We start from the raw sequence: 11209 nt of genomic DNA on the forward strand, positions 1-11209 counted from the left end.
ATGCCATGTTTCCTTTCTCACCTCGGCTGCCTGGGAGCTCCTGAAGTGCGGAATCCCTTACACTTTTTCCGCATCCCTTCATAGTCCCTTGCAGGACCTTTCCCCTAACAGATTCTGCATTAGTGCTCTGCTCTTGCATAACAATACATCAGATGTAATATCTCAACACAATACACACGTATTAGCTTCCAGTTTCTCCCTGGAAGTCTAGGCAAGGGTTAACTAGATCTTCTGCCGGACTTTGATCTGAGGCCTGACGGGGGGGCAGGATCTGCTTGCATGCTCCAGTGGTCTACGATGGCAGGGTTCAATTCCTTGCAAGCTGTTGGGCAGAGACCTCAGTTTCTCGCCTGTGTCAGCTGGTATCTCTCTGTAGGCGGTGCACAACACGGCAGCCTCCTCCTCCTCCTCCTTCTTCTTTTTTTTTTAATATTTTACTTATTTGACAGAGAGAGAGAGACAGCCAGAGAGGGAACACAAGCAGGGGGAGTGGGAGAGGGAGAAGCAGGCTTCCAGCCGAGCAAGGAGCCCGACGCGGGGCTTGATCCCAGGACCCTGGGATCATGACTTGAGCCGAAGGCAGAGGCCTACTGACTGAGCCACCCAGGTGCTCCCAGCTTGCTTCTTCAAAGCCAGTGAAGGGAAGTATCAGAGTGAGATGGTCATTGCAATCTCATATAATGTAATCAGATGCACTTGACCATAGCCATCCCGTCACCTTTGCCTTATTCCATTGAGTAGAACAAGTCCCACCCTCATTCAGCCAGCTGGTTTTAGAGAGGCAAAAAGATCATGGGACCATCTGGGTCTGCCCAACAGCTATTAATGGCTAGTTAATTAAACTAGCCATTGCTGGCACTTAAAGATATCACCATTACATAGACATAGATATTGTCACAAGAAGGCAGCGAAGTGAGTTCTCCGCCACCCAAGAATGCTCTCCCTGCCCCCACAGCATCTGCCGCAGGGCTGGGCAAAAAAACAAGTCAATAAACATGAAATGAAGTGTCCTAGTGGGGCGCCTGGGTGGCTCAGTCGGTTGGGCGACTGCCTTCGGCTCAGGTCATGATCCTGGAGTCCCGGGATCGAGTCCCACATTGGCTCCCTGCTCAGCAGGGAGTCTGCTTCTCCCTCTGACTCTCATGCTCTCTATCTCTCATTCTCTCTCTCAAATAAATAAATAAAATCTTAAAAAAAAAAAAAAGAAATGTCCTAGGATTCGCATTACTGCTGAAAGGACCTGGAGTTTTCTACCATCGAGGTAATTATTGGCTTGTCATAAATTTCTCGATTAACATATGTAATTTAAAAAAGCCATATACCAATTGTAACAGCCACAAAGTGGGAGCTAGGTCAGACATCACTATTATGAATGTGGGCCCTTCCCTAGAAAAATGTCTCCTACCCCCAACACCTATGATTTCCCCTACTTTGCAGCTGAGCTATGTACATGGGTACTGTTTCCCAATTCTGCTAGTGTAAAATTGGACTAGTACAGCCTAACAGCACGGGCTCTGAAACCAGGTGACCTGGGCTGGAATCAAAACTTAGCCACTTAGGGGCGCCTGGGTGGCTCAGTCGTTAAGCGTCTGCCTTCGGGTCAGGTCATAATCCCAGGGTCCTGGGATCGAGCCACCCCTCCCTGCTCAGCGGGAAGCCTGCTTCTCCCTCTCCCTCTGCCCCTGCTTGTGTTCCCTCTCTCACTGTGTCTCTCTGTCAAATAAATAAAAGTTAAAAAAAAAAAAAGACGACTGGGGACAAAGGCACAGCAGAGTGCTGATACCAGCAGACAGATTGTCTTTCCAACCTGCTGTCCCCACTGCCAACGCCAGCCAGGTAGGACTGGTAAGAACTGTGGTGTGCCATTTGAACCACTCCTATTGCCTAAGACCTTGAACTCGACTTGCACCCCTTTGCAGGGTGTGGTAAGAAGAAAGGAGAAGCCAGGATGCCACCATTGGGGGCCCTGGATTCCGTCCTGCTTCCAGCCACCCTTTCAGGGTGCTCAGGCTCCCCCATGACTGCTGAGAAAACAAGATAAGGCACCAGAGGAGGAGAAAAGGAGCCGGCACTCCCCCCAACCCCCACAGAGAGAGCGCCCTGGGCCTCCCTGGATCTGGATGGTTCCTTATCCTTCCTCCTCCTCCCACCCCTACCTCTTGATCTTTAGCCACGTGGGGCCGCCTCCTGTCCGGCTGTGGAGAGGGGCCAGCCAGGGACTCCAACCCCCGCCCCACAGCCAGACACCCGCTTAATGCAGAACCGCTTGCTCTGCCCAGACGCCCCCCTCACCCCCCATACCCCGGGCTGGAGGCCACCTTGAGAGTCTGCCTTCTGTGGTGGGGCTCAGCAAGCCTCACTCAGAAGCAAACACAGTGCTTCCTCCACTTTTCCCGCCAACATGGCCGAGTAACAGCTGAGAGGCTCCCTGGGGGCGCAACGCCACCGTTCGACAGGGACCAAACTGAACGGAGCTCCGCGGGGGCCGACTGGATCCGGCAGTGTGGACAGGATGGGGCTGCGGGCACACAGTGCCCACGCGGCCCGTGAGGATCCCGTGCCTGCTCTCACGCCCTAGAACACCCTCCCCCTTTCCCGCCTAGCTCCCCTTCCTTCCTGATGTTGGGGAGGGGGCTCATGGCCCAGAGGAGTCCCCCGCGCTCTGGCTCTTGCTGCTACGAGTGTGCCCTGTTTCCCGTGGGGGCGGGGGCCTCCTGCACGCGGTGGACACTCGGTGTCTCCCAGCTCTGCCTGGCCCGGTGCGCGCCTGGGTTCCCCTCTGCAGTGGGGTCGGCCAGGCCAGGCCTCCTCCCTCCGCGACTGCGCCTCCTGCTCTCTAGGGGAAATGTGAGGCCCTTCTACAAGCCGGAGGCCCGGGCGGCCCGGCTCTAGCTCCGCCAACACTGCACCCATCTGACCTCCGCCGCACAACGCGCAGCCAGGGGAGGGACATGGGGCACCAAACGCGCTTCCCGAAGAGCGGAGGCGCGCGGGCCGGGAGGTCAACTTTGCGCACAAATGTACCCAATTGTGCACAAGGGCCGCAGGCCTTGGCTTTGGGGACAGGAGGGACGGAGCATAATGTCCGGAGAGGACTCGGCTTCCCGCTGGTGATCGCGGGGGGTCCTGCCGGGGGGGGGGGGGGCGCCGCCCGACCCGGGGCGCAGGACGCGCCTCCGCCATGCTCCAGTTGAGCCCTGGAAAAACCCCGGCGCGCATAGGAGAGGCGGGCCAGCTCGTAAGGACGGCGGGAACAAAGGCGGCCCGCGGCCGGATGCAGTCATGGAAAAACCCAACAGGGCGCCGGGGCGGGGGCGGCAGGGTAGAGGAGGCGCGCGCCCCGCAGCCCTGCCACCCTCGCCGGCCGGTCCGGGCGGGGCTGTTCTCAGCCCCCGCCCCGGAGCGCTCCTGGCGGGCGGAGGGCGGGGGTGGGGTGGGGTGGAGGCCCGGGAAAACAGAAAATGCTGGATCGGGAAGGGAGGCCCGTGCCTGGGGCCAGAGAACCAGCAGCCCCCATGGTGTGGATGCTTTCGGTCGCGAGGCGAGGGAAGGGTGGCCCGGGCTGGTACCCGCCCGGCACACGCAGCGCTGCACACAGCCCCCTGGCAGCTGCGGCAGCCGGGGGTGGCCAGCCCGTAGGGGGCGCACGCAGACCCGCGCATCGGCCCGGACGCGCGCTCCGAGGCGCACACACGCTCCTCCTGCACATACAGGATCATTTACACGCACGTGCGCACAGACACGCGGGCTGACCATAGCTCCCAGGGCAGAGCGAAAGAAAGAGGCCGACCGAGAGGGGCCGAAAGAGATGTTCGTTAGGGCGGTCCCGGGGTTTGGATACAGAAGCTCAGAAGCTGGGGGCGGGGCCTTAGTCGAAGCGGCGGTTGGGCCCCCACCCCCACTCCGTATTGCAGGTGCGGGGACTGGGCCACCTGGGCAGACAAGGTGCCCAGGTTCCGCCCTGGACTGGAGTTTCCCTCCTGTGCGGGACGCTTCCTGCCCTGGCCTAGTTCGTCTTGTGACCCTGGTTGCAGCACGGCGGGGATTTTTTTTATGTAGGAAAGGAAAGTGTTGGTTCACGTTGGACCTAACGACTCCGGAGGCCTTTTCCAGCTCTGACTTGTTATGAAGAAGGAACTGGACCCAGAGGCCATAAAAGGAGTTGGTGGGAGAAAAAAGTCTTTGGCCGCAACCACAGGCTCTTCTTGGTTCAAATGTCCCCTTGTTTATTTGTGCTGCTCCCTGCCGTGGGGTGCCAGGGGGCAAAGCCTAAACCTGTGGGGTCCCTAAGGTGGGGAAGGGATGTAGAATTTGAGGCTAGGATCAGAGGGTCAGGGATCAGAGGAGACCCCAGAATCTGCCAGAGTCGGAGGCTGCTGTGTTGGGGCGGCAGGTGGGGGTCCCTGAAGGCCGGAGGACAATGAAGCAGGAGACCATGACCTCAAAAGTTTCAGGAAGGGGCCGTTTTTATGAGTGCTGGCTGTTGGAACTGTTGCTGGAATACAGCAGGAAAATACAGCCAGGTAGAGGTTCTGGCTTCCGCTCAGAACACAGGGTCAACAGAAGCAGGGACACCAGCGACATGACAGGGTCAGACGAGCTGACATCTACTTGTGGGCCCCTTGGGAACTGAGGTTGGAATCAGATGACCCAGCCCTGCCTCTCCTTAACTTCCTGGTTTGGGGGATCTTGTCCAACATCTGTGGCCCTCAGATTACTCATCTGTAAAATGGGAACAAGAGCTCCTGCACCAGAGTGTTCTGGGGATTGAAAGGGTGTATAAGCCCCCCTTCCATCATGCCTTCCCTCCTTTTCCATTTCTCGAAGTCCCTGGTGCTTGCTCGCTAGGACTCCTTCCGAGTCCTAGTTTCTTGTCAGCAGGTGGGGTCCAGTGGGGCGAAGGCTGGGGAGCAGCGCCCTCTAGTGGTCGATACCAGTAGGGTCCCGTCAGTCCTTGAAGACACGCCCAGGCTAACGTGATTAGTGCCTGAGGGTATCTGGCAAGTTAGAGCCTCCCCAGGGCTGATCGTGGGGGCTCCACTCAGGGAGGCCTTTCCTTCTGATTCAGTTTCTCCTTGGAGCAAGCAGAGAAAATGCTGCTCCCCCATAGCAGTCTCTCCTCTGACCTCTGGCGGCCCAGCTTCTGCAGCTTTAACAGGCTTCTCTCAATTCTGCCCCGGAGGAATCTACGCACTTAGGAATCATACTGGGTTTTATAGCTTGCAAAACATTTTGACACACATTATTTGTCCCTGAGGTGTGTTGTTTCTGGGTGGTGATAGCGTTAGTTGGATAGAGGATCGTGGTTTGGAGTGTGGCTCCAGCGTGGTGGACTGATTTGGATCCTGAGTCTTCTTCCATGCAGCTCCGTAACCAGGGCGACGTTCAAAACATTGAATAATCAGTAGGGCCGGCAGCGACCAATCAGAACAGGCCCTGCTCTAACCGCCGGGCACCACCAAATGTGTGTGTACCTGCTGAAGATTCTGGAATAACCTCAACCTCACGGGGCCTCGGTTTCTTCATCTGCAATATGGGCATGGTGGTTGTGATAGTACTGCTTTAGAGGGCTGTCGTGAAGACTGAATTAGTTAATGCAAGTAAAAGATTGAGAAACCAGTGTCTGACACGTAGAAAGCACCAACTAAGTATTAGCTTTACTACTACTGGTCCGAGCTCCTCTCAGACTCAGTGACTCAGGGTGGTTGTAACCTTTAAGGGAGAGTCCCCAAGTGAGTCCACTGTGTGCACCTGGGTTCACCTCCTGGGTCACCTCCCACCTTCCCCACCTCCTTGGCTGGCCCTCTAGTTATTCTACTCTTTAGAAATGCTTCTCAAACTTTACCATGCATCCGAATTTCTGGGGGATCTTATTAAATTTTAGATTATGATTCAGGAGGCCTGGGTGGGGCCTGGGTTTCTACCTTTCCTCTAAGCTCCCAGGTGGTGCTGATGCTGGTCCAAGAAACAAGACTCCAGAAAATCACTGGGGGCACAGATGGGTCAGCTGGTTGACCTGTAAATATTGATTGAGCATCTACTCAGTGCAAGGTGGTGCGGGGATCCAAACAAGTCCCAGGACTCGCCTCCAACCTCAAGGAGCAGAGAGGCTATTGCACAAACACCAGTTAGTAACAATCAGGCCAAAGGGCAAACATGTGCCAAAGAGCAGGTGAAACATGTGGTGAGTCCTGTCTCTGTCCAGTAGCCAGAGTGAGGCTTTAAACAGGTGACTGCTATAATTGCCCTGCTTAAAACTGCCCAATGGCTCCCACCTCACTCGGAATAAGGGCTGAATTCTTCTGGATTCTTCTTCCAGGCCCTGAATCATCTGGCTTTGCCTCTGACCTCATCTCCCATTGCTGGCTTTTTAAAAAAGATTTATTTATTTGTTTGAGAGAGAGAGCACAAGAGGGGGGCGGGTCAGAGGGAGAAGCAGGCTTCCCGCTGAGAGGGGAGCCTGATGCGGGACTGGATCCTGGGACTCCAGGATCATGACCTGAGCCGAAGGCAGCAGCTTAACCAACTGAGGCACCAAAGTGCCCCTCCCATTGCTTGCTTTATTCTAGGACCATTTGTTTCTGTGAACCCAACATCCCAACTTCCTACCTGAGAGCCTTTGAACTTGCCTGGCTGATGCTTGTCCTTCAAACTGGTGAGTGCCTGGCCTCATATTGCCTCCTCAGAGAGGCCTTCCTTGACCCAGAGGAAGTTTGATCTAAAGTAGCTGCCCCCAGCTCAGATCAGATATTCTTTTTTTTTTTTTTTAAAGATTTTATTTGACAGAGAGAGAGAGAGAGCGAGAGCAGGAACACAAGCAGGGGGAGTGGGAGAGGGAGAAGCAGGCTTCCCGCCGAGCAGGGAGCCCGGTGCGGGGCTCGATCCCAGGACCCTGGGATCATGACCTGAGCCGAAGGCAGAGGCTTAACGACTGAGCCATGCAGGCGCCCAGATCAGATATTCTTTATTGTATCATTCTGTTGTTGTTTATTATTTATTTATTTTTTGGCTGGGTACAGTATACTTTATTGATGGTACATGACAAGGTAGGGCTCCCCAAGCCCCTCCCCTTCTTCAGGGGGTCTGGGATGGAAACGGTGGAGGTCGGGAGATTCTCAGTGTTTTGTGGGATAAGTTGGGGCAGGGACTCCCCAGCAGCTGAGGGCCTCTCTCTTCCTCTTGCTCTCGCTGGGGCTGGTGGTCCAGGGGGCTCTTACTCCTTGGAGGCCATGTGGACCATAAGGTCCACCACACGATTGCTGTAGCCAAATTCATTGTCATACCAGGAAATGAGCTTGACAAAGTGGTCGTTGAGAGCAATGCCAGCCCCGGCATCGAAGGTGGAGGAGTGGGTGTCACTGTTGAAGTTGCAGGAGACAACCTGGTCCTCAGTGTACCCCAGGATGCCCTTGAGGGGGCCCTCTGACGCCTGCTTCACCACCTTCTTGATGTCGTAGTATTTGGCAGCTTTCTCCAGGCGGCAGGTCAGATCCACGACAGACACGTTGGGGGTGGGGACACGGAAGGCCATGCCAGTGAGCTTCCCGTTCAGCTCAGGGATGACCTTGCCCACAGCCTTGGCAGTGCCAGTGGAAGCAGGGATGATGTTCTGGGCAGCCCCTCAGCCGTCGCGCCATAGCTTCCCAGAGGGACCGTCCACGGTCTTCTGGGTGGCAGTGATGGCATGGACGGTGGTCATGAGTCCCTCCACGATGCCGAAGTTGTCATGGATGACCTTGGCCAGAGGAGCCAAGCAGTTGGTGGTGCAGGAGGCATTGCTGACAATCTTGAGGGAGTTGTCATACTTCTCATGGTTCACACCCATCACGAACATGGGGGCATTGGCAGAGGGAGCAGAGATGATGACCCTCTTGGACCCGCCCTTCAAGTGAGCCCCAGCCTTCTCCATGGTGGTGAAGACCCCAGTGGACTCCACAACATACTCAGCACCAGCATCACCCCATTTGATGTTGGTGGGATCTCGCTCCTGGAAGATGGAGATGGACTTTCCATTGATGACAAGCTTCCCGTTCTCAGCCTTGACTGTACCGTGGAATTTGCCATGGGTGGAATCATACTGGAACATGTAGACCATGTAGTTAAGGTCAATGAAGGGGTCATTGGTGGCGACAATATCCACTTTGCCAGAGTTAAAAGCAGCCCTGGTGACCAGGCGCCCAATACGGCCAAATCCGTTCACTCCGACCTTCACCATCGTGTCTCAGGGACGCGGCTGGCACTGCACCAGAATACGTGGCTGTCTGTTGAACGGGGAGGAGCAGAGAGCGTGTTGTTGTTTATTTTTAATAGAACTTCTAAGTTCGATGTTATTGCATTATATTTTTGGTTGCTTTATGTCTGCTCCACGAAGGCAGAGGTGTTTGCTTGCCTTATTCTGCTTTACCCCCAGGACTTATAACACCATCTGGTGCATAGTAGGCCTTCAGTGAAGATCTGTTGAACAAATGAAAGAACAACTGTTATAGGGCAGTTAAAGAGGTGGGAGGGGCCCATGGGTGCCTTCAGTGGGTGAGAGACTTCATAGACTAGTGTACAGGAAGTTTATTAGGGAGCTCTCCTGGGGTCACATCTGTGGAAGGGTCGGGAAGGTGGCGGGAGAAGTAGGGCTTCAGGCCCCGCTGACCCCTGGGGAGCTCCCAGGCAGGGGAGGTCTTTCACCACTTTCCCCATTGCGGGGCCTGATCTTAGGGTGAAGGTGAATCCAATGCGCTGAGGCAGAGGTTCCCTTCCCTGGTTCCCTGAGGGCCGACTGAGATGAACTGTGGGTGTGGCATAGACCTTAAGAGGCTGCAAACACACGCTTGACTTTTGTTCTTATATATTATTTGAGTGTTGATTCGTGCCAAACCCTCATCAATCAGCTGCTACATTTCACATTTCAGCATCTTACAGAGATGCCCCTTATATATTTTTTCAAGAGCAAGTGTTCTTCAGCTGAAAATAGAGAACCAATCATCCAGCATTTGCAAAAATGAACATTTCTGGGAGTATTCTGTGATTTGGATCCTTTGATGGGAAAGCACTGGACGCATCCCCTCCATGCGATATCTGGTGGGCCTGAGGAAACTCAGCTCAGTTTTTGTTGAATGGGTGGTTAGGAAAGTACCCCCAGAGGTGGCCGGCCGTAGCACTAGGAGAGGCCAACAGATGGACCCTGACAGAGGGAGCAGATTGGACTCTGTGCCAGAAGACACCTTGCTTGGCGTCTAGGACTTGCCAGCTGGGTGGTGCGGGTTTTGTGAGTGTACAACCCATGCAGTCACCCAGGGCCCCAATGCTTAGTTCAATGCTCTATTGTCACCATCTTGACATTTTTAAATTTATTTTTAAGTAATGCCTACACCCAACGTGGGGCTCAAACTCATGACCCCGAGATCAAGAGCCTCATGCTCTTCCAGCTGAGCCAGCCAGATGCCCCCCGCCCCATTTTGACATTCTTAATAGTTTTTGAACAAGGGACCTTGCATTTTCATTTTGCCCTAGGCCCCCAAAATTGTGTAGCTGGTTCTGCGCACCAGCTCTGGTTCCTAGGCCCAGGGGCCCATTCTCAAGGAATCCTTTGGGAGAGTCTGGCGAATGTGCGTGGGAGGTGAGCCTGGGTGCCTCCTAGAACAGGTCATGTGTGTGAAACGGGGATCACGGAGCCTGCTTCACCCAGAGGAGAGGAGAGCATGAGGGCTGCAGGCTTTTCTCAAGTGAGGATCAGGCTGTGGAAATTCACTACCCAGGAAAGACAGCCCAGACACCTCTGGTCCTCAGAGCCCCTGGCCAGCAGTCAGACTATTGACAAAAGTGAAGGTTTATAGGGATGGGGCAGATGCTTCCCTTGGGTGGGACAGACAGAGCGTACCCTGACTCCTGGGCAAATAGCTGGTCTCCATGTCAATGCATACCAGTTCTCTGAGACCTGGGTCCAGATATCCATGTTCCTAGATGCAGCCTGGTCTGGCCCATTGTGCTGGGGGAGGTGGTGGTGGCTCCCTGGAGATAGACTGTGGGAGGCTTGATGTTACCCTCTTGCAACAGGTGTCATTAGGAGGGAAGAGCCTGAGAGGCCTGGCTAGACTGCATCGCCTAAGTCCTGAGACCCAGTTGCACCCCTCTGAAGCCCTAGGGGTCCCCCAGGCAACCTGAGGCCAGCTCTGATTTGAGCTGGTCACTGCTCAGATTTAGGTCACTGCTTTGGTTTTGCACACCTGATGGTCTTTCTGCTCCTGCTGTGTCTTGTCCCTCACCTCCTTCCACTCCAGATTTGAGCCTTATCTTCTCTCCTCTGTGACTGATGTCCCCTGCCTCAGTTTACCCACGGACGTGTCACTTTCACGCTCTTGCAGTTCGTCCTCAGTGGGCAGGACTGGGGCTTGTTTCCTACATTGTCCCTCGGTCATTTTTGACCAAGGGGCCTCTCATTTAATTTTGCATTGTGGTCCCCCCAAATCATGGAGCCAATCTGCTGATGAGCTCACCGGGGCACGGAGGCCAGGTACGGAGGCGTTGGGAGGCCAGAACCTGACGCGGGGTTCTGAGTGCTGGTGGCGTCCGGCGGTTCTGAGAGGGCAGCGAACGTCCACGGTCCCACGGGAATGCCGTGCTGAGCGCCTACTGTGTGCAGTGAGGGCCGGGCCGCTACAGACAGAAGCCCCTTTCTTCCTAGAGTTTACCCAGGAGAGCGTTTAGAAGTAGGACAAAGCCCGTCGATCCAGGGGCCTCCCCCTCAGGCGTGGGGAGAAAACGGGGGCGACAGGGAGCGGAGGGGGGGCGTCCTCCCGTAGGGCGCACACGCCGCCCCGCCTGGGTCGCCGGCCTCCGAGAGCTGAAAGGGCCTCTGTGTTCTGTCCCCCCGCCTGCCCGCGGGCCAGCAGCGCATTTCCTCCGCTGCGCCAGACCCCGGAGGCTCCGCAGCCCCTCTGGGGACAGACACAAATAGTTCCCGGCCCAGCTGCCCGGCCAGTTACCTTGGGAACCAAACTCAATCGCCTGACGTCACCCGGCCGTTGCGTAGCAACCGGCGTAGACTCACCCTCGCGCGGCCCCCGCCCTGGCGCTGAGGTCTCGGTCGCCAGGGCCACGGCGGGGCGGGGCGGGGGCTGTCCTCACCGCCCCTCGCCCGCCGGGCCGCGCCCTCGGCCCCGCCTCGGAGCTGTGTCCCCCCCGCCCCCCCCCCCCCCGTTCTCCAGCCCCCAGCTCC

General features: G+C 55.9%; 1 pseudogene; it reads right to left on the bottom strand.

Annotated features, from left to right (window-relative positions):
* Positions 1-7003: 7003 nt before the first annotated feature.
* Positions 7004-8270, bottom strand: LOC114210902 (glyceraldehyde-3-phosphate dehydrogenase pseudogene; annotated as a pseudogene).
* Positions 8271-11209: the final 2939 nt, after the last annotated feature.

Source organism: Eumetopias jubatus, unplaced genomic scaffold (genome assembly GCF_037043125.1).
Source record: "Eumetopias jubatus isolate StellerSeaLion01/CBP00866 unplaced genomic scaffold, mEumJub1_p1.0 scaffold_3, whole genome shotgun sequence".
In the NCBI taxonomy this organism is placed as follows: Eukaryota; Metazoa; Chordata; class Mammalia; order Carnivora; family Otariidae; genus Eumetopias; species Eumetopias jubatus.